Source organism: Ambystoma mexicanum, chromosome 4p, assembly GCF_040938575.1.
Source record: "Ambystoma mexicanum isolate Mex_15411 chromosome 4p, UKY_AmexF1_1, whole genome shotgun sequence".
Lineage (NCBI taxonomy): Eukaryota > Metazoa > Chordata > Amphibia > Caudata > Ambystomatidae > Ambystoma > Ambystoma mexicanum.
The window spans coordinates 908034694-908059547 of record NC_090927.1 but is presented as its reverse complement, the minus strand read 5'-3'; the positions used below and the strand labels follow the sequence as shown (position 1 = coordinate 908059547).

Genomic DNA, 24854 nt, shown 5'->3' with positions numbered 1-24854 from the left:
TTACACTGCAATTCATGTATATAGTCTAAATACAGAGTACTATGTGGGAACACACCGACCGGACTCCTGTCTGCAGGGATCACATTAACATTCATCAACATCTGCATGAGGATAATAGCATGCCCTTTTCAACCAAACACCTTTGAAAAAAAGCCACCAAAGATATGATTCTCTTAGGTATGGCCAATAAAGGCATACAATATATTTTCACTCAACAACAAACTCCTCTTGCCTTTATGCAAAACCTTCTTTGAAGATGAAACCTGTAAAGAAAATGTTACTTACCAGTAATACTATTTCTACAGACTGATCGGATCTGTTTTAGAGTCACATGCTAAGCATACCTTGCCATTAAGTGATTTGTCCAAAGTATAGCAATTTGTTTTTCAGCTTTAGCTTAAGAATTGACAGGGATATTCCTGTAACGGAAACTGTGTATCACGTACCGCAGCTAGCAACAATGTTTCTACAGGTGAAGCCCTTCTCAGATTGTTCACGTGTTACTTGAGTCAGGAATGTGACTGTCAAGGGGAGATAGGGACCCCCCAGCCCCTCAACCTGGGTCCGTAAACCAGCCAGTGTTTGCCAGAGCCTGTCCTGCCCCAGAGGTGGGGTGAAAGAATTGGGAGGGTCCCAGTACCACTATCAATCACCAAATGCCTGCCTTACCCCATGCTAAGCAGTTTTATCTCTTTCTTTCTAGAACCACGAACACCATAAACTCTTGCAGCGGAAGGGAAAGTACCCAATCCATGAAAGAGATGCAGCAAGAACAACTGAGCGGTCAAAACATTACGTGTTAGTTACCGGGAGCAAAGACGCCTCAACGCTGCAGGAAGCTAACTCTGAAAACCACAGACGCTATGCCAAGCAGCCATCACAAAACGCCCACAGACCCACATGGAGAAACAGACAGGGTTTCGAGGTATGGCGACAAGGAATGAAGAGACTGACCTAGTGGTGCGATAGTGGTTGCTATAGACTTTTATTAAATGAAATCCAAACCCATTTATCCCTTACTGTAAGGGGGGTTTCCCTACCTAACTTAAAGAGACTTGGGTGCTCGTCAGGAAGTCTGTGGGAGTAAAAAAAAAAATGGACCGTCTGGGTCACAAAGGCTCCTACCCTTTCACTACACTACAACAAAATACAATAAAGGTCAGCCTCTGTTCATACTGCAGAAGAAGTTCCACAAAGGGTCTGCGTTCTTCATAACCCAACAGAAAACAGATCCATGTAATAATGTCGCAGTGAAAAAGTCGTCCGGTTCTGGTGGCTTTTTCCTGGCTACCAAAATTATTTCCCCAAATATTCTAGGAGGGGTATAATCATATATTATTACCTCCAGTCCTGCAATGATTGGGGAAAGTGTTTGATAGCCTGGAGGGTGTATCATTAATGCTTTTTTTTTTTTTAACGTCACATACCCGACGACTTTTTTCATGGTGACATTATTACCGGATACCCAGAAAACAGCTTGTATAAAGTTCTCATGCGGCTAGGAGAATGACTATCTTCTCGTAGCTGGCTTCCCAATGACTGACAGTTCTTAATAAGATTTGTTGCTCCCTTATGGAGGTTTTCACAATCTCTTGGGTTTTTTCTACAACACTTGGTCCACCCCACTGGGACGATGAAGCTGTTGGCAGAGTCCCTTTCGACTCTCCAAACCACACTCCCATGCAGCTAGACTGGGGACTGCATCACAAATTGGTTTATGACTTTCTTTATTTCATTATATTTTACACTCTCAAAGGGTTTTCTTTCTATTTTTCTTGGCGTTTACACTCTAAGGAAAATTACATGGTAAACTGTTCTCTTCTTATCCCTGAGGAAGTTAAGGTTAAGGTCATGAGCTAAAAAGACGGGACTCTTGGCAGGATTTGATGTTGACCAATCAGCAATGAGTAACAGTGGTATCGACGGAAGATGATTGAGGTTTGGCTCGATGGGCCAGTCCTAGACAATTCTGGGGTGTGTCCTGTGCATCTCTCCGTTGGCATGGGGTTTCCCAGCCACCTAATGGTTGGATAGAGAAGGAGAGCATAAATTACTCCTGGACCTCCAACCCTTTTGGGCCCCTTTTACTGTACTTTCTACAGTCAATAAGATAACCCCGGGAAGTGAACCAGGGACTTAACCTTCCTTCCCTGTAGAGAGCGTCCAGCCACCACCTATTGTTCAGGTTGGTGTAGGTGTTTTGCCACTCCTCTTGTTTAGCTTGCCTCTCACCCACCGGTAACCAGCTTTCAGTGGTATGGCATTTGGCGTTCTGCCTCCATGCAGGATGCGTATTCCCTTCTTTGGTTCTGCTTTCTCCATGGCCAACACCCTGTCAGCCTACGAGACGTCTTTGTGCGTTCCCTTGAATCACACCCTTCAATTCTCCTGCTCGTACCTGCTTTCAGGTGTTCTCTTGGCATTGGTATCTCTCAGACTCTCAACTTCTCTCTCCAGATCGACTGCTCTCTTGGGTATCCTTCCCGGTACCCTTCCACCTTCATTTGTTTCTGACACCCTGATATAGTAGCGTCCACCATGATATCGTAGGGTCCACCGTGATGTAACATAAATTCCATGGACTACAGCAGCTCTGGTGTTTTTACTGCTTGCTTGTAGCGTTCCCGGAAGCTTCTTCGTCTCAGTACCTAAACGGTCAGTTTAGTTCAATGTTTTACAGTAACACATGGTTTTAGACATGCGTTTGGACTCCTAGGGTTCAGGTCCTACCATCAGTCTGCCGGGTTGGGGTTTAAGGGGGCTTTGCCTCCCAATTGCGCCCTTGTCCCCAGGAGAGAAGTCCCTCCCCATGAGATCCTCCCGCATGTTACCACCCTATTGGATAGCGGCCTCACCTCCCTAGCATCCCGAGAAGGGATCCTCCCCTGGGGAGAAGTGATGCCAAACCCAACAGTATTCTCCCACCTACTCCCTCAGGATCTTCCATTCAGGTGGCCAGGGAAGGGCCATCGCTTTTGGATCCCGACCCTGGGGGTGGACAAGAAAGGGAGGATCAGCTATGTGTGGGGTGTCACGAGGGATTGGGAGGAGGCTACCCAAAGGTGAGACATGGTATTTCCCCATTCCCAATAATACCCCAACCCACTCTCCCTCGGCTTTCATGGGGTATTTTCAATCTTACCCCATCTCCCCCTCCCCATTTCCAACAAATCCTGAGACGAGGAGGAGGCAACTAAGAGCAGTAAAGGTTACCCTGTTAGAACTGATATAATATTGTTTTGTCCTCATCGTATATGTTGGCCTATGCCCTGTCGCTTTGTGAGGAAATCCGTATTACAAGGTCGTGACCTCAAGTGAATCAAGCCTCCATTTTAGGTTAGAACCGCCATTTTGGGGTTTTGTACAAAGTCACCCTGTAATCTAAAATGGCCGTCTCGTGTGCTCTTGTTCTTGCCTTAACCTCTTCAACCTCTGTAGGAGAGTTAATGTCCAACCTGCCTTCAGGCCACATGTTAGGGTCATGTAGACCTTGTCCTTTGTTGACCTCGGGAGCAGGGGATAACTTGAATCAGCAATGTTAAACTACAAGTATACAAGAACAGTAATGCTATCCGAATATAATATGCAAAACATTTGTTTGATCTGTATTAAAACCATGTGTAAAGAGTGTAACGTTAAATCAAAGAATAATGGAGTGTGTTAGTAAATGTATTCAAAAGTAAACCGCATGCACAAGATATGTAAATTAGGAAAGTGAACCTGGCGCGACCCTAGCCCAATGTATTATTAACTTGTAAGAGGCTGGACATCATTTTTAGAAAACGTATAAATACGTCGATGTCCAGCTAGCAAATTCTGCTCACTGCTCACATTGAACCCTGCTGGTGGTCTCTGTGATGTATTGAAGGCCAAATAGCTATTTGTGTACTTTGTTGAATACTGTTCGGTTTTGTAATAAAGATTCTGGGAATCTTTATAAACCCGTGTCGGTGTATTTTCCTTTGCTTGGTGTAACAGCCGTAATATCGTATTTTGTCTGATTCCACAACCCATAGACACAACATAGGGAAAGTAAGGGAAATCGACTATAGAAAGAACTTGGGTTGTCCCACTAATAGTCAGCCATGGCCAGGAATTTAATAATGACAATTCACACCTGACTCCACTTGACTGTTTTTTCAACTATAAAAGGTGTGGTTTTTCACAAGGAGTAGAGTGAGCTAGGGATGCTGTCCGTAGCTGAAAAGCCAAGGAGCAGAGAGCAGCAGGCGCGGAAGCCAGGAGGAGAATGGCATGCCGAGACGCTGGCCCAGTGCGAGGCGCTGCAGCGTGGCTAGGGAGCTGTGCCTCCAAAGGAGCCAGGGTAAGGCAGCCTGTATCCTGATGGTGGCGTTTGGCAGAATGCCTGTTCCCTTGGGACATGTGCCGGTTCCAAGGGTGCCTGAGGGACAGGTGGTGAGACCCTGACCTCAACCCTGTAGCCAGAGGGACCGCTTGTCAACGCGACGCTGCGCGGTGAGTGAGAGAGAAACTCTGGAGCGTGTGCTTGATAAAGCGGAGCGGGAGAAAGACAGTTTTAAAGTGGCACAAAGTGGGAAGTGAGAAAGCGTGTAAAGGACAAAAAAGTACAAGAGATAATCATAATAGAAATAGAAAGAAGCAAGTTGCAACCAACAGCGCAGAAGAAAAGTAAAGTGAAAGAAAGACTGTTAAAGAGTGCAGAGGGTGCACGGTAAAGGGAGGACCGTGTGTGGGAAGCATGAGAAGTGCGCAAGAGGCACTATAAGCAAGCAAAGGAAGGTGCAAGAGTGCATGCGCATGCTGGAAAAAAGGAAAGCTAAGGGAAGGTGCAAGTCTGCACAAGGAAGAAGTAAAGGAGAACAAGAAGGGGTGCAGGAAGCAACTGAATGTGAAAGTTTAAAAGGAGGAGCTAGAAATACACAGACGGCTTACAGATCAGACTGGTCACGCCTAGGAGGAGAAAAAAACCAGGCGGTGAAGTGAGTGTGAAAGAACTGTGTCTGAAAGGAGAGGTAAATTCCGACAAGCTGAACTTCTGTTTCAAACCAAAAGGAGCCTAAGCATTGGGAAGGGGACCTTGAGAGGCCTAACAAAGTAGAATAGCTTGGGGAAGGGAACCCTGAGAAGTTTCAAAAGGAACAGTTATATTTCTTTTGTGATATTTGGAACTCGAACAAGTTGAAGCTTGGGGAAGGGAACCCCAAGGAACCAAAGACGCTGGATGTATTTGAGAACATTGCAAGGGCTCAGTGGAGAAGGTCTTACGAACAGCCCTTTTTGATTTTGACCAAGCTACACACCTGGTAAGAAGACCACCTGAAACCAACCTTGGTTTCCAATTTTCTGATGAACCACTGTTTTCTTCCTTTTTAAAGACTTTTTTGTAAAGAGTGAGGGCAAGTGTAGGTGTAGACACAGACAGACTTATTTTAGACTATCAGACGTTGACGGCCTTTATAAACATCAATTAAGTTAACCAACCCAGGAACCTTAATAAGTAAAGGTTTTGAAGCCAACATCTTTGAGTCGGTCTCTCTTGTTACTATTTCTGCCTCACAGAGGGCATTCTGTATCTCACACCTGGTCCCTGGGGAATCCAGGAGCAGATTGGTTTTCGGAACCAGGAGGGAAGTATAGGTCACGGAAGGGGAAGGAGGAGGCAGATCCACACAAAAGGCAGGAAAAAAGGGAATGAGCAGAACAGGGAAGTGTGGGTTGTTTGGGTGTGGTCAAGGAGAGAGGAGGAGGAGGACCAAGAGACAAAATGGAAGGATGGTGGAGCAGAGCATGGATGAGATAGAGAGTATGTTAAAGGTAAGTTATTTGTTGGTGAGAAAAAGTGTTTCCTGGGTGAGAGTGTGTTGAAGGACAGGGTCGGACTGGGGCATAAAAAGGTCTCTGGCACCAACGGAAAAGTGGCTCACAGTTGAAAATGGGAATTCATTCCTTTTGTGACGCTGTTTGAATAGTACCCAAGGTGGAGGTTTTTGATACAATGTGATGCAAATTGTACATTTTAAAGAATATTTATTCAGCAACACTGGTCAAAACGATTAGCCGCATATTGAAGTAACTCATCAAACTGGCCCACTTTGACCCAAAAAACTGGCCCACACAAGCATTTTGCATTTTTCGTTCGGCCATGAGCCTATTGCCCTATAAGCTAGTCCGTGGCTGTAGAAGGAGTGAAAGGGGTGAGTGCAGGTTAGTGAGAGAGTAGGAGTATGTGTGAATGAGGGTGAGAATGGTGGCTGAGAGTTAAAGAGGGCAGAATGCATGTCGGAGAGAAGAGGCAAGTAGAGGCTAGTAGAGTGGAAGGTGGAGAAGATAGAAGAGAGTGAGAGAAGGGTAGAATAGAGAAGGGAGAGAAGTGAAGACTAGGGTGGTGGAGAGTAGTCTAGATAGATGACTAGAAGGAGTTGTGTGAACTTCAGAGGGAAAGAAGCAGAAGCAAGATGTGCAGCGTCCTGCAGTCCTAGGAGGCAGAGAGCTAACAGACCTGTTACAGTCGGTAGCAAGAAGGCCCGGAGAACGGGAGCTGGATGCAAGGTGTCCCGAATCGGAGAGAGAGGAAATGCCTGAGAGTGGTGGCGTGACCACGGGGGGTTCGTGGTGGACCAATGATCCTTGCAACAATGCCAAAGAACAAGTTACTTCCTTAACTGGTAAGGTTATTTCGATGGGATGTTCCTCCGACGTACTCCACATCTCTGCCAGTAATGTCCACAGTTGTGCTGCTTTGGAAAAGCACAGATGGAACGGTACCTTGCAATTCGAAAATCGCCATCATCTGCTGGCGGAATGCATCCCATCACGCCGGCGATGAATGCTTGGTGGGACAAGCAACCCACCGACTGGCGGAGTCCTCTGACGGGATGGGGAAGGCGACCTGTGACAGCGCTTCATTTTATGCGTATGCCTAGAAGAGGCAGAGGAATGGCGGGTACCACTCCGAGACCGAGACCCCCTGGACTTACGCCGATGCAGAGAGTCGCCCCTCTAATCGTAGGTCGAAAGTCCCACGGATTTCGATGGGGTTTGGAAACCCTACCTACAGACAACTTCTTCTTCCGCCCCCGCAAGGCCTTCGAAGTCAAGGACTGGCATTCATCGCAGTCGTCGCTGGCGTGGCTCTCGCCGAGGCACCAGAGGCAGACATTGTGTGAGTCCGTAAGGGACATCTTGGAACCGCAGTCCCGACACTTCTTAAAGCTCAACTTGGGGGTAGCAGAAGACAAAGACATATTCTCAATACAAAGTAGAACCCATTCAACAGGCGAAGATTCCGCGCGCCGAGATTCCGAAGCGAACACGTTCGCGGAAAAAATGGAACTGAGGCTAAGGACATTGTGCGTCCTACATATAACATCCGGTGATGTCGGCTCTCGACGGAGGCCCTCGAGGGACAGTGTATCAACGTCAGTGGCGTAACACAAAATGTGGGGGCCCCCCTGCGAGCCATGCTGAGGGGCCCTCCCGCCCCCCATCTCGGCAACAAATCACGGTCGTGCCACAATCCGGCCTAGATTAACACGCTTGCACAATACGCATGAACGTGCTGATGAAGGGTATGCCACACACTGTACTAGGAGAAAGATATAAATGTGTTTTAATGCAATATACAGCAAACTTCCTGAGAATAATTGGCCAAAAAGCCAGAGTGTTTGCAATTGTTTTGTAGGGTAACACCAATCCAATATATGCAAGTCACCAACAGTGCACAGGAACATTAATGCTTTGCTATTAAAAATGCCATGCCACATTGAAGACATGTCCCACTGGCTGCACAATGTAGACCAGTGTAGACACGTTATGAAATTACAGTAAAGCATGCCAGGACACATTTATACAGACCTAGACTGGATGCACAAAAATGCCAGTCGAAGCAATAACACTCATCAAGAAGAGAGCACACATTGAAGCCCGGGTCTCTGCTGCCTTGAACAACACGGCCAAACTCTTTAAAATCTTCATGGAACTGGTCAATCCTGTTGCGGTCTCCACCTCTCCGGTTCCCTCCCAGGCCCTCTGTATGGCTCTGGCCTCTCACTTCTCAGCTAAAACTCAGGACATCCTGTCCACTATCTCCTCTTCCTCTCCCTATTCCTCTCTCGGCCCCCCTTTGGCCATCTCTACCTCTCCTCCTCCTTTCTCCTCTTTCTCTCTGACAACACCCGACAAGTTTTCTAGACAAGTCCGATCCATGAAAGTGTTGTCCAAACAGGTGCTCCCCTGCTCCTCCAAAACCATCAAGGGCCATATTGACACCCTTGCTGCACCCTGGCCAATTTCTGTAATCACTCTTTCACCACTGTAACGTGCCCCTCTCCCCTTAAGCACTCCCTTGTGCACCCACTCCTCAAGAAGCAGTCTGCCGATCCTACCTGTCCGGCAAACTATCGCCCAATCTCCATCACACCTTTCCTGGGAAAACTCTTGGAAAAAAGCTGGCCATCTCCCAGCTTACTCTCCACGTTGAATCTGTTGGTTGTCTCCATGACCATAAATCTAGCTCCAGAACTGCCAGAGGCACGGAAACATCTCTCCTGAATACCTGTGATGATCTGCTCTCTAACCTGGATTCCAGCATTCCTTCTGTCCTAATCCTCCGTGATCTTTCCTCGACTTTCGACACAGTCAACCATGCCATCCTGATCAATTGACTACGTGAGAACCTGGGCATCACGGATCAGGGTCTGGAGTGGCTGACCTCCTTCCTCCTGGACTGCCCCTCCCAGGTCCAACTTGGTCCCTTTTTTTCCATCACCCCTCTCTCTCTTCCTGTGGCATTCCCCAGGGCTCTATCCTCTTACCCTGGTTTTTCAACCTCTAGTTGGCCCCCTTGGCCCACCTGATCTCTACCTTCTCCTCTAACTTTCAGTGTTATGCGAATGGCACTCAGCTTTCCTTCCGGCTCCTCTCATCTCTTGCTCATTCCTGACTGTCTATCTGTGATTCAGGATTGGTGGACCTCCAACGATATCGACATTAGTGCCATTAAGATGGAGATCCTTCTCATTGGGACCCCTGCCCCCGCTTTCCCTCTCTCACTCTGGCCACCCACCTTGGGCCCTCTTCCTTCGCCTTCCTGCGAGGCAAAAAACCTTTTGTGTCATCTTCGACTCTACTCTCTCTTTCTCTCCTCGCATCTCGGACGTCGCCAAGAGGACCCACTAACTACCAGCTGCTCCGCCTCAAAGGGACTCTTCCCTTTCTCACTTTCCCTCAGAAGCTCACTGTCCCCAGAGCCCTGTTTCACTCTAGGCTGGACTACTGCAACAGCCTCTTTCTCAAGCTGCCTTCCTCTACTCTCCGCCCTCTGCAATTTATCCAGAACAGGACAGCGAGACTTGTCCTTGGCCACAAGCCCAGGGATCACATCTCTACAGCCATGAAATCTATCCACTGTTTCTCAGTGGTTGCAAGAATAAAGTTCAAGGCCCTTTGCATTGTCCACAAGGCTTTCTGTGGTTGGGCCCACACTACAACCAACGCTCTCTTCCAAAATACCTTTTTTCTCTAGCCCTTCCACCGGCTACCTCTAACTCTCTAAGGGCTAGATGCTTCTTCGGGCAGAGAGTGGGGGTGGAAGATCTCTCTCCTCTGCAGATGCCTGTTCTGTTGTACTTGATGGTCGTGCAGATTAATAGGACCTCCGTCCCCAAGTACCACACTGATAGATTTAGGAATTACTATCAGTGCAATCTTTGAGGCCACAGGTGAGAGTGCCGAAGGCCGGAAACGGGAACGCCGGAAGGACCCCCTGACCGCTGTAAGGCAATAATGGTTAGGTCAGTTAACAGAAAACGAATGAAAATGCAGTAAGGCGAATCAACGTGTGTAAGCTTACCCCAGTCTGGTGGGCAGGACACTTTGAAGGGATAGGGGAGGAAGGATATCTGGGGCAGGCAGGAATATCACAGGCAGAGGCACGAAGTCCAATCGAAATTCCAAGGACACTGGGTGTTCCGTTCAACTTGACAACGGGGAAAAGAAAATGCAATCAAAAGAGTTCCGTGGTCAAGTAAGCCAAAGTTCCAAGCAAAGTGTCCGGGTTTAAGCAGTTCAATCCAAAAAGAGTTCCGTGGTCGAGTAAGCCAGAGTTCCAAGCAAAGTGTCAGGGTTTAAGCAGTTCAATCCAAAAAGAGTTCCGTGGTCGAGTAAGCCAGAGTTCCAAGCAAAGTGTCAGGGTTAAGCAGTTCAATCCAAAAAGAGTTCCGTGGTCTAGTAAGCCAAAGTTCCAAACGTGACAACTAAACGCTATGCAGCACTCAAGCAATGAAGCAGCTGTGAAGCGTTTGTTGATTGTTTCCTTCGTTCTTTTAACAGCATACAGGGATCACGTGATTCTGCTCCGGGAGCGTGGAGTCGAATCAGGAGACCCTCGTAGTGAAGGAAGCAGCCGTCGATGTAGAAGCACGTGACTCGAGGCGCTTTGTTTTTCTCCTTATGTTAACACAACGCGGCACGCGCCCTGCGTTGTTTCGTGCTCCTGTATACCAACGTTGTTTGGGATAGCAACGCCAAGGTAGGTGCCAGTAAAAGAATGGTCGCAGTCTGAACGAAGACTGGCGTGGGTTGCGGGATGTTCGAGTGTTACCCTGCGCTTGTGGTGTAGAAGCGGGAGGCTGGGAGTAAGATGTGGACCTGGGAGGAGAAACGGAAGACATGACAATGCCTCCCTCTGGAATGGCCTCCCTGCCCCTCTCAAACTTTAGCGGACCACCTGATGTCTGGAAGCAGCTCAAAACTTTCCTCTTCTCCTCTGCTTTCTCTCTCTCCCTCCCCTGCTGACCTACCTGACCTATCCGTCTGCTGTACCGACAGGTTGCTTGGCTACCCTCAGAGCTACCCTCAGAGTCTCACGAAGTCCAGGCTCTTTCTTGATCAGTCACCCTTGCACTGCCTCCGGCCTACCACGCACTTAGGGACTGTAACTAACCCTACAGTCCCTTGTTCTCCTTGTACTACCCAGAGCTGCACTGTCCTGGCTGCATTTACTCAGAGCATTACAGCCCTGTTTTCCCTGCCCTTCTTCCTTGCACTCCCCCCTCCCTTTCCCCTTGCATTTCTCATTCCCGCACTTGCACGATTTGAATGACACAAGGCCTAGTAAGATCATTTGTCTGGTCACTCCCTCTATCTTCACTCCATTGCTTGTCACGCCAAGAATAACTTGTGTACAGGCGCGTTATAATAGACTTCTATCATATCATTTTATCACAGATGCTCAAAAAAATATACAATGCTGCAGTAAGAAATGGCTAGACTGGCAGCACCCAAATGCCAGTCTAGCCAGGTAATTACACTTAGCAGGACTGCTTTATCAGAAATGCGCAGTTTAAAAAAAAGTCATACCAAACTGAGGAATAACTAGACTGGCTGCACCAAAATGCCCCTCTAGCCACTAATACCACATATCATGCCTGCTTAGCCTGGACATGGACAACCATTATGATTTATCGCACAATCCCACCTCCCACACATGCCCTCTCCCTCCCATGCCCTACCCCAACCTCCAAAATCATCTCCTTGGCCCAGAATTACCTTAATATCCCTCCTCCTTGTCCTAGAGCTTACGTTTGAGGCTCCTGGCCTCATAGGTAAGTACTGGGATGAGAAAGAGTGGGATTAGGAGTAATGAAGATACAGGTAGCTAAGTCAGGCATTACCTCCATGTACCTCTACCTCATCCCAGTGCTTGTGTATGAGGCAAGTACTGCCTCATACACAATTACAGGGACAAGGAAGAATAGGGCTAGGAGTAATGACGATTACCAATAAGTAATTAAGGCATTAAACACAAGTAGGGTCTTAACAATATTCAGTTGACTGGGCTGCAGCACTCGTCCCCAGTAATTTTGGGCTATGTTGACTCAACCTGGCTGACCTTCAGAGCAGTTGCCGGACAGAACAAGACACCGATGTTAAACGGCACCTGGGTTAACAAGGGCCAAGCAGTTACTAACGTAAAGCATTTCACTGTTAGTACCTGCATTCAAATGCCAAATCTTTTAGGCAATTGAAATTGTGATCTGTGTTTAGCACTTTAATGGCAGGGAAGTGATTGGAAGTGTAGAAAGAGAACAGGAGACCGTTCATTCTCACAACAGTTCATAAGTGGGTGCTTTCACACTTAAAGGAGAGAGTTAACTGCTTGTAACATTGAAGCTGCACTAAAATAGTCTCATTAAAATGCGTAAAGAAGTTAGATGCCCCCACCCAAAAAAGTTTGCCTCCCCCGCCACCCGTGAAGTTAGTGCCTCCCTCAACATTTGAAGCATCAGCCCCCTGAAATGTAGGTTTTGTTGCGCCCGAGCACAAGCACAAACACCATTCACCATATACACGCATGTACACCAGCCATCCTTAGATTTAAGTGCGCACTCTTTCACCATGCAGGCACACCCAGGCAGCCACCCATACATTTAAGTGTGCACCCTTTCACCATACAAGCACACACGCACACCCAGTCACCCATACATTTGTGTGCACCCTTTCACCATACACTCACAGACACACGTCATGGGGTTGAGGGGAGCCCTATTACTTCAAAAAGAAATTGGGCCTCAGTATAAGTTTGCCAGTCCGGTAACAATGGTACCGGTAAACTTGCCAGTACTGTTGTTACCAGACCGGCAAACTATGAGTTCTGCTCGAGGGTGCCTTCCCGCCTGCCAGGTCTGACCTGGCGGGCGTACCGGCACCCGTGAGCAGAGCATGTTGGGTGCACCGGCACCATTATGAATGGTGCCGGTGCATCCGATCCCCTCATTCCCATTGAACCCTATGGGGATCAAATGGGAATGGGGAGCATTTTTTTCCGCTCCATGCAAATGGGCAATTACCAGGTCCGGCGGGGCCGTAATGACCCGGTAATTGCCCATTCACGGTTGCTGGAAAAAAGCGCAAGTTTGGCGGCAGCCTGGCGGTTTTACCGGCAAGGCTACAGCCAAACTTGTAATGAGGCTGATTGTTTCTTTCTGAAATCACTCTGACTTCATAAAGACATTATTTCTGTTACAGAAATAATTTCTTTATGAAGGCAAAGTGATTTAAAAAAATATTTTGAAAAAAATATTTTTTTTTCATTTTATTTCAAGTTGGGGCCCCCTCCCAGGACATGTGATAGCGGGGCCCCCCGCACCGCGGGGGCTGCGGGGACCCCTGTTACGCCAGTGATCGACGTCATCGACGTAGGACACCGAAAGCCTTTCCGAAGCAGCACAGCTGTGGACATTACTGTCAGAGATGTGGAATACGTCTTAGGATACAATCCCTTCGAAACCATTTTACTGCAGATGAAACAGAGGGAACTGTTACTCTCAATACCAATACAGCCATCCAAGACGGAACAGAGGTGATGGAAAACAACAAGAAACCATGTTGGAGGGAAAGTAAACCGACCCTCAATGAAAGAAAAGCCTGGTGACTCGTCACAGTCAAAGATATTCTGAAACCAATACAAAGAACAGCAAATGACAAATGTTCTGGGAGTGATAAAGTTCACATCCGTTAAGGCCAAGAAAGCCTTATCAAAATAAAGGATCAAGTGCAGTGGTCGAAGTGAGTGGGAACGGTTGGGGCGGAGTTCCACTACTCTATTTTTTGCTGTTAACTGTTCCACTACTTTTTGCAACCATTTTCGTGTTTTTTGTGAAGTTAAAGCCCATTTCTCCACTTTACCACCCAACAGCAGTTACAGCTAAACTGAAATCTGTTTCAACTCAATTGGCTGTCAAGCAGCATGTCTGCAACCCTTGAAAAATGTGTTGCACGTTGCTTACTGACCCGGTCACAGTTCCACTACTTTTTTCATTAATACCACTGATCTAGTGATAAAAGAGAAGCCTAAGAAAAAGGTGGACATTATTAATATAATTGAAGGCAAAGAACAGAAATGAAACTGTCCAGAATGAGTTCAGGTGGTAAAGATATTTGTTGGATAACTTTACAAGGAGAATAGGAGAAAATAACTGTTTGCAGAGGAATACAAAAGAAGAAACAAAAGTCCAATAGAACAGTGAATTAACTGTACAAACTGATAAAAGCAGTCACCAGAGACTACCTGAAGATCAACTATTGAAAGGTTGGCGAGAAACCAACAAACCTCAGGCGAAGGAAGACATTCTCCTGACTTTAAATTATTGAAATAGTGGCAGGGTCAGATAGGCTTAGAGTTGGACAGTGAACAGTTTAATTTTTAGACATTCACTGATGACTGACCAGCATCTTAGCTAGTTTTGTTAGGTGGGGACCCCTTGTAGTAAATGGAAAGTTAGGCATTCTTCCTTTTCTTTAATCAATTCAACAGTGAAATGTCTAATCAGAGTCAGTGTCTTTCTTCTGGCCTACCACATAATGCAGTGGAAAATGTAAGCGTAGATTCACCTTACCTCTATGATGAATTTCCTCTTCCCTAAATGGTAATGGCATTATGGACGGAACTGGGTTGCAAGGCGAATAGGCTAACAGGAGCCATCCTTTGCCACTGCCCTAGGAACCGTGATTAAGAAATGGAGAGTGGGAGGGGAAAAATGAAAAAGGCCAGAAAGCCAATAACAAACAAAGGACTAGACAACAAGCACTGTGCTCTCTAGGTGCACTCCAGATCAAAATATGGGCTGGAAATCACAGTAAAAACACAGATGTATCCCTCCAAAAAGACACCAAATGGGTCCTAAATGCCTTACCAAGTGATTGATGTGCAGGGCCATGTTCCACAGGTCATGCCCTGCAGGTACAGTCTCTCTACCCAGCTGGTCGCCTGTCCCGCGGGGGGCATTTGGGTAGAGAGAATGCTCCCACGGTTAGGGTGTAAAAAAACCCACTACATATGACACAACACAATACATCTATTTCAAGTTGTTTATTTGGTCAGGATACTTAGAGGATTTGCAAGTGTCCTGCCAACACTGTACTAGATGGAGTTGTCTTGGGCTCAATGATAAAGTCTAAGGGTTTCAAACAAATGTCTTCACTCTTTCCTTGTGCCTATCGGCCACCTGATTCCGGCCTCCTTCCCTGTGCTCTGCCACAATCTCCTTCTGCCTCCAGCTCTCTGAAAAGTTTCTCCTCCATCTTCATACTTCCACTCTGCAACTTGTGAGCTCTGCATGTCGCAACTACCACGCATTGCTGTGCTTTGTATTGAATGGCTTTTCTCTGATTGGCTGTAGGGCTCTAGGGGTCATGTAATTCATTTAAGCATGTCCAGTCCCTGAGATGCCCTGTATAGGGTTGCCACTATCTTGAACACCATTTCAGAAGGTTCTCTCCACTGGATGAGCTGCAACAGCCTCTGCCTCTCTGTTTGATGTTGGAGTTTTCTCTGGCTATTTCATGTACCTAACATGTCAGTGGGTCAGCTGAGAATTCCTCTAGCAGAGTAGGGAGGCTGAGAAATCACTCCTCTTCGCTTGCCTGTGGTTGGGGGCGGGTGGGGTTCCTTTTCCATGTGTCTGCTTGTGGTCCAGGTAAGGGCTGTGCATCTGTCAAATCCCTATGACATTTAATGTGAAGGGGGGGTGGGGTCAGAGTCCCCCATGACGCATCTCAGGGCTTAGCGGGGAGAGGGTGTAAATCTATGTGGGATGGCCAGGTCTTCATCATAATCTTTCTGGATTGTTTTGTTAGCCGGATCACCTGGGATTGAGATGACTTCTTTCACACCCCTCCTGATATTAGTGATCTGACTAGCGTCCCTCCATAGTCCCCTTCCATTTCTGTAGTGGACTTTCCTGGCCCCAGTCCACATTTTTCCACTGGCATCAATGGGTATTCTAGGGGGTGGCACCTGTGAATATTGGAATTCAAAAATTAGGCAGGGCGACATGGTGTAGGAATGTAATCCTATGGGGTACAGCGAGCTTCAAGAGGAAGGAATGTCATGCACAGGTCCATGTGAGGAGGACCACAAGGTCACTCCATTACATATACCCTTCCACCCTCTCCCCCCCCTTACCCAGAGGCTTCCCCTTGTCCCATTCTCATAGGTATTGATTATGGGGGTTCGGCATACTCTTTAGTGATATTGAAAATGGGGATCCTTCCAAATTCTTTGAGTTTACCATAAGTGGACCCCTCATATTGTCTTTGCCATTTTTTATGGGTTTCTTCCTCAACCTTCTGGAATCGTCAAGCTTCTGAAAGGCATAGAGTGTTTCCTCAAGGTTCAAATCCCTCATGACTTCTTCAAAATCTATTCAGAACCCAATTTGGTCCTTTTCCTTGGATAAAATAGATCAAGTTCCTTTACGAGTCAGGTTTAAAGAAATATTTTGAGAGAGCAGCTACTGGCTTTGATTCCATTAAGAACGTTTAAGATTTCTTGGCGAGTAAAGGCAACAGCTTGAGGCCTATGGGCATCGGGAACCACCAAGGAAACATTGGACTGAATTCAGCGATCCCGTTTCTGGGTTTCTCCAATCATGTATGCTCCAAAGAAAGCCCTGGTTGGTGCCAACAGAGGTAACTCATCCAGTTGGAAAAGGTAGCCTTGCCTTTCCATAAACCACACAAATTCTCCCTCCTTTCCGGAGTGTTGATGAGGCCATTTAGGCTCAACCCAAACAGACAATCTTATCTGCCAGCATATTTTGGTTTGGGGGACTTGATACTTTAAGGGCCAGAAAGGTCAACCTCCCATCCAATTCTGGGTTGCCTGGAATGGGATTAATTCAGAATCCTTCCACGTAGGAATGGTTTAGGGGGACCGTCAGGGTGGCTTGTGTTCCTGGCGGCAGGGATATGAAAGTCCTTTCAAAGCTAGGCGCAAAACTGCTTTTGGGTCACAATGTCATAGCCACTGGCTCCAGCGTTTTCTTTTCCTGGTGTCTCATTTTATGAGGTTGGGTAAAAAAAGATTGCGGGCCTTCATCCATAGTGAGGACTCAGATGCAGGGACCTTCAGTCTGGCTCTAGAGCCTCGGATGTTCTTCAAGTTTCTTAGAGGTTCCTTTGAGCAGCTGTCATTTTGCCCCGATGGCAGATCCATACCTTCAATGTGTGGTTTTTGTTGGAGTGACTTGGTAGAGTTTTGACTTTTATTCAGTTCTACAAATACAATATCTGCCACCATATGTAACAAACTGTAAGCATGACAACATAAAATATCTGTTTCAAGTTGTTTATCTTGTACTTCAGGATGGTGAGGGTCTGCAAGTGTCCTCCCCAATCCCTGTACAGAATAGATTTTCCTTGGTTTCAATGATAAACTAATTTTAGGGAGGGATACATGCACCACTGTTGGGTGCTCGGGCCTTCCAGATAGTCTTTCTGCCCCCCAAATATGTAAATGCATTATGCTAGCTAATCAGGTTTTCCTTCTGGAGAAAGCAAGCGATTGGGGAATGTAACCGTTCTGAGATTGCTTGGTTAGCCAGGTCTGCATAATCTGGGTTTGTGACCAGTTTCCCTGCATCCCTCCTGACTTTATAGGTCTGATTAGGCCCCCTAACTCCGTGCTTCTTTCTTTCCAGTTTGGTAGTGGACTCCTGGGTCAAACTGCATCTTTTCTCAGGTTTCAGTCACCGGGATATAGTGCCTTGCAGCACTTCGTCTTCACATCAATTTATAACCCAGCATGTTATTTTTATTCCAACAAGGAGGACAGTCCCTGGCCCACTTCTTTCAGATTTGGAGTTAGTGTTTCAGATTAAGAGTGAGGGTTATGGTGCCCTTCTCCCGCTCAGCATGAGTAATGCTGTCCTGCCAACTCTGTAAGCAGTGTGGGACCCTTCTCACTCTCAGTAAGCAATATGGTGCCCTTCTCACTCTTGGCATGAGCTATGGTACGCATCACACCCTCAAGCAAGGGACATGGTGCTCTTCTTCCTTGCAGTAAGGGAAACTGGCCCTTCCCCTCCTCAGTAAAGGATGAGGTGCCTTTGTATCAAGATCAGTAAGGGATATGGTGACTTTATAACTCTCAATAAGGGATAGGAAATCATTTTCACTCTCAGTAAGGGATAGGATGCCCTTCCCACTAGCAAGCACTGCTCTTCCCTTCAGGCAACTAAGAAGATCCACCCTCTCAACCATATCTTCATATTTCCCCAGAACTGCAGCTTCCACCTACCCAGGTAATGTATGACCTCAAAGGCCTTTCTTCCACTTCCAAGGAGCCTTAGGTACAGTCTCAGGCTCTTGCATAGGGCCTCTGGTATATCTTTCTTGCGCTCCTTGTACGGATGGCTCCCATGGGAATGCTTTGCCTGCTGAAATCTATCCCAATTGAATCTAGCTTGCTCATGCCACACCACAGTTTACATCGGCCCTCAAAGCTCTCTGGACTGGCTTAAAATGTGCTTTGCCAATACATTATATTGTCTCTCTTAGCAGTGATTTTTTTTCCATTACTATTATGCATAGAGCTCTTAGATTGGATGATCTGATCCATCTTTTATTTTGCCCCTCCTACTGAGAGTCTGCAGTGCTCAGAGCTCTCTAATTGCCCAGCAACACATTTGATGTCAGGTCAAAGTTGTGTCTTGATTCTAGCTCTGTCCTGCTCTGAGTATTTAAGTTTCTACTCATGGGTGCTTCTCCGGGGCTGCTCCTCATTGTGGGTATGCTGTGTGAAATTGGCTCTAGTAAACTCTGCTTGCAGCTGAGACCAGTGAGCAGTGATTGCCTGTGCCTTGCTCTCTGCTTCCCGCTGCATGTGTTTGTTTTCTGCTTCGTTGCATATGGGGTATTGCAGAGGGAACTTTCCACCCGCGTCCGTTTGCCTAAAAATCAAGCCGGGCCCCTATGCTATGTTGTTATCTGGTTCTTGGAGGTCACTGGAGGCAGCATATGTTATCCATACACAGGAGAGCCTCTTTTTTCACCTGCATATGGTAATGAGGGACTGGTCATTCTTAATAAAGTAAAGGTTAAGTCTAGAATTTTAAGTGACATAAGTTGGTGGTCAGCAAAACAAAAAGGTGATGCTATGCTATTGTGCCTTACACCATGCACCACTGCCATTTTCATGGTCTTCAGGCGCTCTGGAGGAACTGAAAAGGAAGGGGACTGTGAGGGATTAGTGGGATTTAGAGGGAAAAGCACAAGAGAGCATTGATGTGCTGTTGGTAGCTTCAGTTCGGAAAAAAACGGTCAGTGTGTGCTGTTTTGTTTTTAGTTGGTTGACATTGTGTGGTGTTTGGTGCATGGTTTTATTTTTTCGAGTGACATAGAATTTGTCTTTTTGTATAGTCCGCACAGCTCAACATCTATCTGCCCTGAATAGGGTGGTCACTTTAATGGTGGGCACTTGATGGGTACCTGGTATATATTAGATAAGATATATACACACACATATATATATATATATATATATATATATATATATATATATATATATATATATATATATATATATATACACACATATACATATACATATATATACATATATTCAGTGAAAAACCTTTGTTAAAGGGACGTTATGGTTAAGTTGCGCTACTAAAAACCTATGAAATTCAGTGAAAAAACTTTGTTAAAGGGATGTTATGGTTCCAAGTAAAACCAAAAACCCTTGAAATTCGCCAGTTATGCTAAGCTAAGCAACCATAACTCGCGCCACCACCGTGCACTGCTAAGACTAACACCCACGACAAAGATGACATCACAAATGTCACTGATGACATCACATGTGTATGTACTTTTCATGAAATATGTGTACAAGGGATTCTTATTATAATGTTGCGAAAAAAGTGTCAAGGATCATTGCAATAAATATCATACCCTAATTAGTGCATTGAACGATGCATTGATATAAATAGCATTCTATTATGGGGTTCTATCTAGTATACTAAGCTACTCATGCAGAAACATAGCATTGTGTGCAGCGTACAAGATGAAGGTATAATATTCGTAATGTTAATATGTTGAATAATGAAATGATAATTGTTTTCTTAATAGATTTTTGTGTACTGTGAAATATGTAATAAGTAGCTAATAAAACCCATGTATTACATAATGGCATTACTATAGACAAAACACAAAGAGACAAGAACACATACAAATATGGGTATATACAGGGAAAGTGAAGTTAGCAAAAAAGCACAAGTAGTAGCAGAAACAATTCATAACCTAACTGATTATTTTCATGCAAATAAATGATTGCTGTTTCAAAGCTGCTATTTACCCTATGTATATGTATCACTTGATGTGATTGGACCCTAAGGAAAGTAGTGTGAGTGCAATGTATACAAATATGACCATATACAGGGAAAGTACAGCCATAAAAAACAACAGAACTATCAGAAAGTGCTGATAAGTCTATTGATTATCTTTATGCACAAAAAGGATTGCTGTCTTTCAAGCTTGTGTCTTCCCGTATGTATATGTTTCATATGATGTGACTGGACTCTAAGGGAATTACTGTAAGAACCTACTTGAAGGATACGTCTACAAATGAAATACATTTTTTAGTTTCTGACTGTTACTGAAGAAAACCATGTGGCCTAGATATGTCAGCAAAAGAAAAAAGAGTGAGCCAGACATGTGATGTCATCAGTGATGTCATCAATGACATTTGTGATGTCATCTTTGATGTCTTGGGTGTTAGTCTTAGCAGTGCACGGTGGTGGCGCGAGTTATGGTTGCTTAGCGTACCATAACTGGCGAATTTCAAGGGTTTTTCGGTTTTACTTGGAACCATAACGTCCCTTTAACAACGTTTTTTCACTGAATTTCATAGGTTTTTAGTAGCGCAACTTAACCATAACGTCCCTTTAACAAAGTTTTTTCTTTGAATTTCATAGGTTTTTAGTAGCGCAACTTAACCATAACGTCCCTGTAACACAATTTATTTTTACTGCATTTCATAGGTTTTTATTAGTGCAACATCACCATAACATCCTTTTCAATAGATGAAGACCACTAGCATTTTAGTTCCTCAAAGTGGGAAACCCAGGTGGTAAAAAAAAAGATTTTTCTTCCCAAACCGGGGCTCCTGCAGCGTCCTGGTGCAGGAAGGAAAATCTTTTACCAAGATGGCCACCATGGAAAGGGAAGGCGGGGTGTATAAAGAGAACACAACAGGGCATGAGCTGGGGGGTGGGGGAACACGAGGGAGACACGGGGGAGGGAGGGATTGGGGCATGAGCGGGGGGGTGGGGGGGAGGGATTGGGGCATGAGCGGGGGGAGTGGGCGGGAGGTGGGCGGGATAGAGACCCACGGGGCATGAGCGGGGGGTGGGCGGGAGGGCTAGAGACCCACGGGGCATGAGCGGGGGGTGGGCGGGAGGGCTAGACACACACGGGGCATGAGCGGGGGGTGGGCGGGAGGGCTAGACACACACGGGGCATGAGCGGGGGGTGGGCGGGAGGGCTAGACACACACGGGGCATGAGCGGGGGGTGGGGGGAGAGACACACGGGGCATGAGCGGGGGGTGGGGGGAGAGACACACGGGGCATGAGCGGGGGGTGGGGAGAGAGACACACGGGGCATGAGCGGGGGGTGGGGGGAGAGACACACAGGGCATGAGCAGGGGGTGGGAGGAGAGACACACGGGGCATGAGCAGGGGGTGGGGGGGAAGGGCTAGAGACACACAGGGCATGAGCAGGGGGTGGGGGGGAGGGCTAGAGACACAGGGGGCATGAGCAGGGGTTGGGGGGAGGGCTAGAGACACACGGAGCATGAGCGGGGGCTGGGTGGGAGGGAGAGAAACACACGGGGCATGAGCGGGGGTGGGGGGAGGGAGAGAAATACACGGGGCATGAGCGAGGGTGGGGGGGAGGGAGAGAAACACACGGGGCATGTGCGGGGGTGGGAGGAGGGAGAGAGACACACAGGGCATGAGCAGGGGTGGGGGGAGGGAGAGAGACACACAGGGCATGAGCAGGGGGTGGGGGGAGGGCTAGAGACACACAGGGCATGAGCAGGGGTTGGGGGGAGGGCTAGAGACACGGGGCATGAGCAGGGGGTGGGGGGAGGGCTAGAGACACACGGGGCATGAGCGGGGGCTGGGTGGGAGGGAAAGAAACACACGGGGCATGAGCAGGGGTGGGGGGGTAGAGAAACACACGGGGCATGTGCGGGGGTGGGGGGAGGGAGAGAGACACAGGGCACGAGCGGGGGTGGGGGGGGGGGAGAGAGACACACAGGGCATGAGCAGGGGGTGTGGGGGGAGGGAGAGAGACACAGGAGGCATGAGCGGGGGGTGGGGGGGACAAACAAAAACACAGACATGCCGCACGGACATGAGTTCGTGCGGCAGATCCCACTCCTCGGCCCTCCGCTGGCCACCGTGTGCGATGGCGTGAGCGGGGGGCTGGAGGAACAGGGGACACACGGAGTATGAGCGGGGGTGGGGGGGACAGGAAGGACACACGGGGCATGAGCGGGGGGTGGGGCAGACACTGGGCATGAGCGGGGGTGGGAGGAACAGGAGACAGACACGCTCCTGCTGACCTGACAAAGCCTCTCATGCGGGAAAGAAAGATGGCGGGCGTCTCTGAAGCCAGATGCACTGCACGCTTTCACTGCATCCAATGAGAGAGCACGTCAGATGTCCGCGGACATCACGCAAGCTGCTGGCCCAATCACTGTCCTGTCTGCGGAGCGAACAGGGAAGTCCGTCCGCGGACCAAACACAGATATCACTAATTTTTTTTGCCCTACTTGTTGGTCATTTTTTAAAAAAACTACTGGACGGATTTTCACCAAATTTGCAAAAGCATGCTTTCGGGACCAAGCCGCTGCTCCTGGTCCAAATTTGGTGAAAATCCATCCAGCGGTTTGGGCTGTAGGCGCGAGCAAAACATTTTTCCCATTCAGTCTAGACTGAATGGGAAAAACAGACATTTTGGGACCCCCCCTATAACTTTTCCCCCCCTGCACGAATCCTCACCAAACTTTGCAAAATAATTCAGAGTGGGCCATATACTTTTTTTTGCAAAGTTTGGTGAGGATTCGTCCAGGGGGAGCAAAGTTATAAGCCGCCCAAAAAGTGCTCTTCCTATGGAAACAGCAACTTAACCATAACTACACTGCCACTATCCCTGGCAGTGTAATATATATATAAAAACACTACTTTTTTAGTGTTAGGTTGCCCTCTGCTGTCCAAATGGCAAAGTGCACCCACTTCAACAGCTACCATTTCAACAAACAGAATGAGCATGGTTCTACGTGGTCACCTTCACCTTCCACTATCGCAAACGTTTGGAAGTTCCTTCTTTCCCTCCCCACTTCTCTTCACACAGGGCATGGCAGTTCCAGTGTCAATGTACAGTTAAATAGTGGCTCAATGTTTCAGTCTCTAAAGAGCGAAACGCTGTAAGACTAATGCCTCCTCACAAGCTAAAACTGAAAGTAGGTGTGTAATTCTGCTACTACGCAATCTTATGCCATCACAGGGACTCTGCAATAGAACGAGGTTGACAATTACGAGTCTACAAAGTCACATCATAGAGGCCCCAGTGATTGATGGCACACACCAAAGAGGCCCATGTGATCAATGAAACTTAGATATTGTTCTTATAGTGGGCATACCTCTCATTCCATCGGATACGTTTAGCCTTTTCAAAGACCATTAATAAGCCATAGGGACCTACGTCCCCTTCCTGTAAGCGATCGGTGGAATTCCGATATTTAAGAAGGGGGACAGAAGTGACCCTATGAATTACCAACCGATATTGACCTTCAACCTATACTAGAACGGCATATGTTACACCGGCAACAGCTAGGGGGGGAGAGGGAGGGGGAGAGAGAGAGTTAGAGAGAGAGTTAGAGAGAGAGACAGGGAGAGAGAGAGAGATAATAAGTGCCATGTCTGGTATATATCAGATATGGCACTTATTAGATATTGGATTCAGGTCAACACATTTTAAGTGAAAGATATGAGAGATTAATAGAATTCAGGTGAAGACTATGAACTTTAATTAGAGGATAAAATGTACCGATTTTCCTTGTCTGTAAAATGAAGCATATTTCATACTTGATATTTAAACAATTTAGACTTGCACTATAATTATGGATTATAATGTATTTGTCTTGTGTTTTTATATGCATTTTATCAGCGGTCAACAAAACATTGACCACACTTACCTAGAAAATGAGTCACATTGTAAATGATTGGTTATGAAATGTTACACCTTTTATGGGACTTTCCAATTGTACTATGCATTTTAACAATGTATTGACTACAGTTCTGTGTAAAATTCATTGTATGCGCTTGGCAATGAATGTTTTCACTTCAATGTGCCTTTCTAATATAGTAAGTAAATATTGCTCCAAAATATTTCTGGACTGTAATAAGAGAAAAACATTTATTTTTATTTATAGGCTGGTATATCCAATAGGAAATGAATAAACTGCACAGTAAGTTATTAGATTCTAACATACAAAGAAACTCCCTGTTAGTACCCGGCGAGGGGTGTGTGGCGGCCTCCCAGCCAATGGGGAGGCTCAGAATGCGGGCATTACCACACAGTAAACCTGCTGCCCTGAGCCTCCTCAATGCCTGCGGCCACCATCTCCCTTCGCCGGGAAATCAGGTGAGTCATCTCCCTCCCCCATCCGCAGAATTCCTTTACCGCCCTCCCACCCCCACTTACCTTCTTTTCAGTCCATTTCGATAACGGACGTGCTGGGAACACTTCAGTCCCCAGCGCATCCGCTGCAGATCTGCGACAGGCCATCATGGAAAGTAAGAAGGGACTACATGTAGTCCCTTCTCATGGTGGCCATTTTGTTTGTTTACTTTTTTCCTATTTTTTCAATGGCTGCCATGGAAAGGGAGAAGGGACTTTGTTTTCCCTTCCCCGGCCGGCTTTTTGTTTTTTTCCTGTTCTGAAACGCTGCAGTGTTTCGGAACAGACAAAAAAAATCCTTTAGTACTCCGGTCTAACGGGCCGGGGTACTAATGGCAATAAGCG

General features: G+C 46.9%; 1 protein-coding gene across 1 annotated transcript in view; it reads right to left on the bottom strand.

Annotated features, from left to right (window-relative positions):
• LOC138453534 (alpha-1-antiproteinase-like) overlaps positions 1-24854 on the bottom strand; it is a 140118-nt gene that overhangs the window by 4989 nt on the left and 110275 nt on the right. The window lies entirely within an intron of this gene.